Genomic DNA, 8024 nt, shown 5'->3' with positions numbered 1-8024 from the left:
TGGTCCAACTGTGTCTTGTCTTGTGATGAGCTCCATGTGCATTTCTACCTGTCTGTTATTTTAGGCTTGGTTTGTTTGTCGTGATTCCCTGTTTTGCTCCTTGTTTTCTGACTTAATTTTCTAATTTGTTGGAGAATAAATATTTGCTGTTCAGTTCCTGTATGCTGCCTGTTGCTGTCCTGTCTGCTATTGGATCCAACCCTGCACCAACTGTGACAGTTTACTAAGAAATGAGATAATATTAAATATTTCAGCAACTTTCTGTTTCCATGCAGCTATAGTGGAGAAAATACAAGTTTAAAATGTTTATGGAAACACCTTCTGGCTCATATTTAGCGTCAAGCCTTACGGCCTACAGATGGCAGCACATAGAAATACAAGCTAAAATCAACTGTTTTTAGTTTTTTTTATCACAGAGGAGCACTTGTCATACCATATAAAGATGTATATCAACTTAAATTACTTATTAATTATTGACTAATGATTTGTTTGATTATTTCATGATTTAGTTGAGATTTGTAGATGACTTACAGTACACACATGTATAGGTTAACATATCTCTTAATCCTTAACCAACATGTATAAATGTTTTGTTAATGATTAGTACATTATTAATTCAAGGATTATAAATGACTTATGACTGATTGGTATTATAAAGTGTTACCCTTATGTCTGCTGCCCCGCCCCCCCCCCCCCATCATGCTCCCACCACATATTGAAGAGATGTCATGATGTCACCTTGATATCACCCTGCAGGCCACACAGCCCACTCTGTTCATGCCACAAAAGCAGATGTCCCTGTGGGGGATTTACAGAGCGGGGTTTTGAAACAGCGACCTTCACATAGCTCAAACGTACCTCACTTACAACTGCTCTGATGACCAGGCTGGATGGCTGATACTGATCTATTTTCTATTCTATTTCAAATCATTATATCCAGAAAACCTAATCAACAGATTATCGTGTTCAGTGTTAATGTTTTCACACTCAGACAGACTGAAATTGGCTGTTAGATTGAGTCATTTTAAGGATAATTTTAGAAGCCTGGAGACATGAAAGTGTCAGTATTACACAAGAAAAAGCAGTAAAATAACAATAATGGAGTATATATATATATATATATATATATATATATATATATATATATATATATATATATATATAAAAAAAATATAAAAAAACTGGAATATTTTGTTCTTTTTTTAAATCATCACGTGACCCCCATGGGAAATCCCAAACTGTGCTGCAATTTTGGTAGCATCGTATCGAAAGGTACTTTGTTATATTTTACAGAAAGTAAAATATAACAATATTCCTAGGGAGTGAAAAATGAAAAACACATTTTTCAATGGGTTTTCAAAGGGTTTGCCCTCACTTAATGACAGAAAGTATGCCAAATATTGTGATGTGAAATGAAACAACTGGGTGTCACGCCTTGTGTTGGCTACTACTGTAGAGCTAGATTAAGTTTGGAAGGGCAGCTGTTTTTGGTTTGTTTGTTGTAGAAAGAAAACTCTCAGTAAAATGTTTAGTATCATATCTGAACTGTTATTGAAAACCCTGAAATTAAATCTGAAATTTTAATTTAGGGCTAACTTTTGAGAACATTGAGGTCAAGTCCTCTGTGAATCTGGGACTTTTGCACCCCGGGAGACATACAATTAAACCACCTGATCTGCATTTCAATGGCTGATTCCATTGTTTACACTCATAATAAAATTTGAGTATAGGGCAACAAATAGATAAAAAGGTAAAAGATTCAGCATCAGAATTGAATTCCTAGCAGTGTTGAGAAAGGTTTGAAACTGCATTTAGATCTCCATCTCAGATGTTATAACTGCAGGAAAGTCCAAATAAAGAAAACTATGATCTCTCTGTACTTCATGTTGTTAGGTAGTATGGAGTTGGAGGGGTCTTTAACTCATGACCTCAGTATTTCTAAAATACAGGCGCCAAGCCCTGATTGCATATTTATAAGGATTGAGCACTGATTACTGTAAGTGGTCTGATCAAGAAACCCCTGTATGATTTAAAGACGTCGCTTATAGGCTCTTTACCAACAGACAAACTTTGTTTGGTTTGATCTTTTGGCCTTGTGATGTCATAACACACCTACAGTCTGTTATGTGTCTGGTGAAGTCAGATTCTTATCGTGCTGGCTCTTCATCCCCTCCTCTTCCATATCTGACATTTAACTCTTTAACCTTTTAGCTGTCCTCCCAATTCACACAAAGACCACCAGAGCATCCAGGGGGCGAGTCTATGAAAGCAAATAAGAGAAATGTCAGACACATCCCACTCTCAACACCTCCGCCCATTCAGTGCTCAAACACACATTGTGCATTTTCTTGAGGCAGGGGACTTTGTGGGTGGTAGTTTCACTGTAGTGGGACTGCCACTGACGTAGATAGTGCCTCTCCATAAAAATAAAAAAAACACATGCTGCAGATAAGTAGGCATTTATATTTAGTTAAATATTTAAATGGATTTTATTTTATTATCGGAATATTTAACTCTTTAGAGAGAAAATGCCAGTAGATTGGCTGAGGAGTGCTACTTCACGAATGCAGGGATAAAAGGTGCTTTTCGGTTCCAAGGACATATCATGAGACCAAAAAAGAGAATGTTTGGACTCACCTTTGTGTTCAATAAGTCTTAACCAAAAATACCAATGCACACAACTCTGCAAACATAAAAATAAAAGACTTTATTAAATGCACTTACGCATTTTAACTCAGTCTTCTTCATGGAGTGTAAAAACAAGTGACTGCTCACAAATATACCAAGGCTGGTGTCAGCTGCCAGACAATCAAGGTAGCACTGACACAGGTGCTGTCAATAAAGTGGGTGTGTACATAATTAGGTCAATTCTATCAAGCCATCAATATCTTTGAGGCTAGCAAGTCCCTCAAAAGTAATCAAAAACAATGGATATTCAAAAACTATTTTACTAATTACATATAAAAATACCTATATTAAAATAGAAACTATAGGTTGTATATGTTTTTCTTTGAAGCAGTTTTAATCTTTAATGTATTACATTGCAATGTAATACATTAAAGATTAAAAAGTATTAACTTCCAATAAGTGCATTCAACCCTTATGATACAAGCTCAGAACAGCAAGAATCACAAAAAAAGAAGAACATTAGCTTCAAATAAGCCATAACAAAGTGCCACATGTAAGTGCAACATGTAAGTGCAATTGCATCATTTTTTTTTTTTATAATCATCTTCTTGGCCAAAATCCAGTCGTAAAAAAAAGTGTTTATATCCTCCTCTCTGAGATATTTTTTGGCCTCTATACCTACTTCATGTGTGAGTTTAGATTACATCCATTGTGCTGTTTTTAATGCTTGGCCAGGTAGTCATTTGTGTTTTTGTGTGGATGGCATAGGCTATTTATGTTCAGCAATTCTATCTTTCAGTTTTCTTTTTCAAAGTTGTGTTGTGGTGTGCAATGTATTTATGTATCTTTGTATTTGTGAGGCTTTGTACAGACGGTCACAACAGATTTCAAGGACAAGAAAAAATGTATTGATCTGTCTTTTTGTCCTCCCATATGTAGAAATAGCCACATGGGCATTGTAGGTACTGGTAGTATACAACATGATTAAGATATTGTATGGACCCCATAAGCATTATAAACAGCACAATGGATGTAATCCGGACTCACTCAAAGCGGTAGAGAGACCATTGAAATGTCTAAGAGATAGATAGCTAGATAGATAGATAGATAGATAGCCTGCTACAAAAAGAAACATATACAACCTATATTTTCTATTTTAATATAGGTATTTTTATATGTAATTATTTTTCTATATGTTTGTGAATTTCCAAAGCCTTAAAGATATTGATGGCTTGTTAGATTCGACCTAATTATGTACACACCCACTTTACTGCACCTGTGTCAATTATCCAGTGCTACTTTAATTGCCTGGCAGCTGACACCAGCTTTGGTATATCTGTGAGCTGTCACTTGTTTTAGATGCCCTGAAGAAGTTGAGTGTGAGTTGAAAAGCATAGGCGCTAAGCCCGTCCATTAAAGGCCTTTTCATTTTTGCAAAGCAGTGTGTCTTGCTATTTTTTGGTTGGGATTTATTGATCACAAAGCTGAGTACAGGTCTAACATCTTTCTCTTTTGGTATAATTTTCTTAACGTTGTCTGACATCCCAAGACGTGCACTGTTTCACATAAAAACAAAACACAACATTTAACCAAACAACAACACGAATACTACAAAATTTAATCAGATGTTTACGAATGAGTTGATGCAGTGCAGTTAATTTAATTACTGCCATTTACAGTCAATGCTTAGTCTACGTAGGAACACTGAGGCCAACTTAGAACCCAAACTCTGAAATAATATAATTATTACAAATATTTAACAATAACTACTGCATTACGATGATTTATATCATGGATTTAGTGCAGAGAAAACTAAACAACACCTATTTAAGACTGATTATGATGAGAAGATACTACTCTCATATCTGTCTGTTAAATATTAAGCTACAGCTAGGAGATGGTCAACGTTAGCCTAACAGCTAGCCTTGCTCTGTCTGTAACAAAAAATTTAAAAATGTTTCTTTTTGTTTTTTAAAGTTGTAGTTTTGCATGAAGTTATGTGCCAGACTCATAAACCCCTAACCCTTATTGTTTTTACACTTTTTGTTACCTTTGGACAAAACAAAGCTAGCCGGTAAGTTAAGCTAACAGTAACCATGTCCTGCTGTAACGTCATATTTAATGGACGGATATAAGTGTGTTATTAAAGTATTTATCCCAAAATGTTGAACTATTACTTAAATGGGTAATACATGTTGAGTTAAGTAGTTTATGTGCTTTTATAAGATTTTATATATATATTATATATATTTTATATTTTGTTTTGTTGTTGCATTCACATGCAGCCATCAGTTGGAGTTCGTAGTTCTCCCACTGTTTTAGTTGATGTGTCATCTTCAGTAGGCCAGAAGGTTAACAGGGAAAGTACCTCTGCTGCAACAATTTGAATTTCTGCCCTGAACCCAGAGTCAGTGGGATGAGTCATGACCAAAAGTGGTTTCATAATCATTAGACAAAACAATTCTTACTTCTTGTGTATACCTTGACACAGTCTACACAATAGACACGACTGGACATATCTGGATTGACTTTATTTTTATTACAGATTATTTTATTGTTAGATATCAAATCATTTTGTCAGGCCGTAAACAGTGGTATGAAATATCAAGTGAGATAAAAGGTTTATTTCCCCTAATAAAATCGAAACCTGCAGCTAATGTCATTGTATGTTTTCTTGTTTTCTATTTAGGAATAAATCTGTTTTGCTGTTGTCTGGTTATGTGGAAAGTTATATACATTTATATGAACGGGTATTAAAAATTGAAAACTTGCATCCATGAAGATTGAGTCTCTTCTCATTTCTGCTAAACAAACAGGGCTAGTTTTAGCCTGCTTCATAAGGTTGGGCTGGTAGAAATAAGTGGGAAACTTGGGTGGTAGGTATCCCAGAGGTTAGAGAAGTGGACTACTATCCCAGAGGCTGTTGGTTCCAATCCCTGGTCAGATGGCTTAAGAATCTGGCCAAATGCAGCATGCATGTAGTCATGACTTACTCTTGTTTTTTGTTTGTGGAAGTAACCTCTTTAAATGTGCATGCAGCACTTATTCACCTCAAACATACATTGATTAATTTTAATTAATTTATAAACCGTAATAGCTCATACGTGTTTCAGCAAGATTTCTGCTTATGTTCAAAACGTTCTGTACATTCAAAATATAACTTATCTCATCTGTGTTTTCTGACATTTGGAGAATAAATTGTCATAATATTTTGAGAAAACTAGCAGAAATACATGGAGCATGGATGCAGCATGTTACCGGTATTTCTGTGCTATTTCTTTTGATTGGGTGGGTCAGACACACGTTTGGGTGGGCTGACCCACGACTACCCCCTAGCTACCACCGGCCTTGTAAACAAATAACCAAGCTTAAGTAAATGAGTTTTGTGTGTTCTTCTAAGATTCCTATAATTAAATTATATCAGGTTATTGACATGATATTGATTTCTTAGGGTAGCCGATGACTTCACACACAGATCTGACATTTGGCTTTAAATTAAAACATTATTCCACACTCTCTGTGGTATTTGGGAAAGGATCACATGTTGGAGGCTATTGATTTGAGTCGGTCAATGTATTTATTTGCAAAACAATTGGTGGGTCTCTTTAGATCACGTCTGCCTTTTGAGTTGTTGCATAGTATTGCTGATGTTTGGTGATTTCCTATATGACAGCTGCAGGAGGATGTAACAAACAGGAGGTGTCAATTGCAGAAAATTTGAAAGGCTTTGTATTAATTTGATCCAGTAGCCTAAAATGTTTTCACCATCTGGATGTGATGATTATGGTCCAGGTCAAGTGGTTTCTAACCTTTTGAGGAGCTTAGAGGCCAGATAAAACTGATTACAAAAAGCCTAACATTATGTGAAGCAGAATATATTTACTGATCCTGTCCCATTAAAATGGGTCAGGAGATGAAAATAATCCGATATTTGTTGTCCCGACCCTTAGGTTAGAAACCATTGATCTAGACCAGTGGTGGTCGAGACCCTTCTAGGTCCTAAAACAAAACTGATGGGTTCGTGAGATGATTAATGGGAAAGAACAAAAGAAAAACAACAATGTTCTGCTACACAAATATGATTTTTTTTTTATCTCTAATCTTTGTAAAATACTTGATCATTTTACCTGTTTGAATAGCAAACATTTAACATTCAAATGAGACAATCTGAGATTTAGAGCTGAAAACTTGTACATTATAGAATTATGACATGAAATGAGGGGTGGACAGAGGACGCTGCTTTAGTTTATAGGGGTTACAAAGAGAATCACTAATCAAGACAGCTCAGTTGGCTCTAGTTATGAGTTATAACATTGAAATGAATAACAAATGTCTTGGACAAATGTGATGGATGTGTTGTGAATCTGGGAACATATTAACACCTTCTTATGGCAGCTACTGTTCAAGGCCGTTTCATGAATACCAATTCAGTTATTTAACATCTGCTTTCATAAGGTGCTCAGGCGAAATTTATACAATGTGTTACATATTTCAAAGAAAATCTCAGGAAATTGCCGATATTCATGTGAGAAAACAGCTGGTGTGGTTAACTGTGAAACTATGTTATTTTCAGTCACCTCCTTGTGCTTCTAATCCTTGCACATAAATGAAGTTGACCTAATTATGAAGTTAAATGAAGTTGAGAATTAATTTCTCTTACTTGCTGAGAGTTGTTACGCTCCATGCCACTCTCATGCCTAGGATAAATATCAAGCTACAGCCAAGAGAATGTTAACGTTAGCTTAATTTACCAGCTAGCATTGCTTTGCTTTCAAAACTGAGGTGTAAAAATGACAAGTGTTTGGGTTTATGGGTGTCGCCCATAAACCCCCGTAAAACTACAACTGTTTTTACTCTTGTTGATTGTTAGCTCCTTTAGCATAACGACTGACAAACAGAGAAAAGCTGGCTTGGCTCTGTCAGAAGGTAACAAAAAGTGCATGTAAAGCTCACTATTTAACTCTTAAAATCGTGTAAAAATGACAATGAAGTTATGGCAATCTGAGATTTTTCCACTGTTTTCAATCTTCATGCTAACCTAAGCTAATGGTCTCTTGGCTACAGCTTCATATTTACAGTAAAGACATGAGAGCGGTATCAATCTTTTCATCTCTAATTCTCTTGGCAAGAAAGCAAATACACATTTTCTTCACAAAATGTTAAACTTAAAATCTCTACATTTACACTGTGTTTGAAAAGTTTGGTTCTTTGAATCCTACTTCTGTCAACCAAGCACAGATTCTTGTTAAGTTAGTAGTTTTCCCATCATGTGCAAACTTCAAGGATGTTTTGTGGTATTTCCATTTCCATTAAAAGCCATTTACTGTAACCCCAAAATGTCAATTTCTTTTAGAATTATAGACAAAACCACAGTTAAAGGTCAGTGACAATAACTA

The sequence above is a fragment of the Sander vitreus genome, chromosome 18 (assembly GCF_031162955.1).
Source record: "Sander vitreus isolate 19-12246 chromosome 18, sanVit1, whole genome shotgun sequence".
Taxonomy (NCBI): Eukaryota; Metazoa; Chordata; class Actinopteri; order Perciformes; family Percidae; genus Sander; species Sander vitreus.
The sequence above is the reverse complement of the archived record's forward strand: the minus strand, read 5'-3'. Positions refer to the sequence as shown.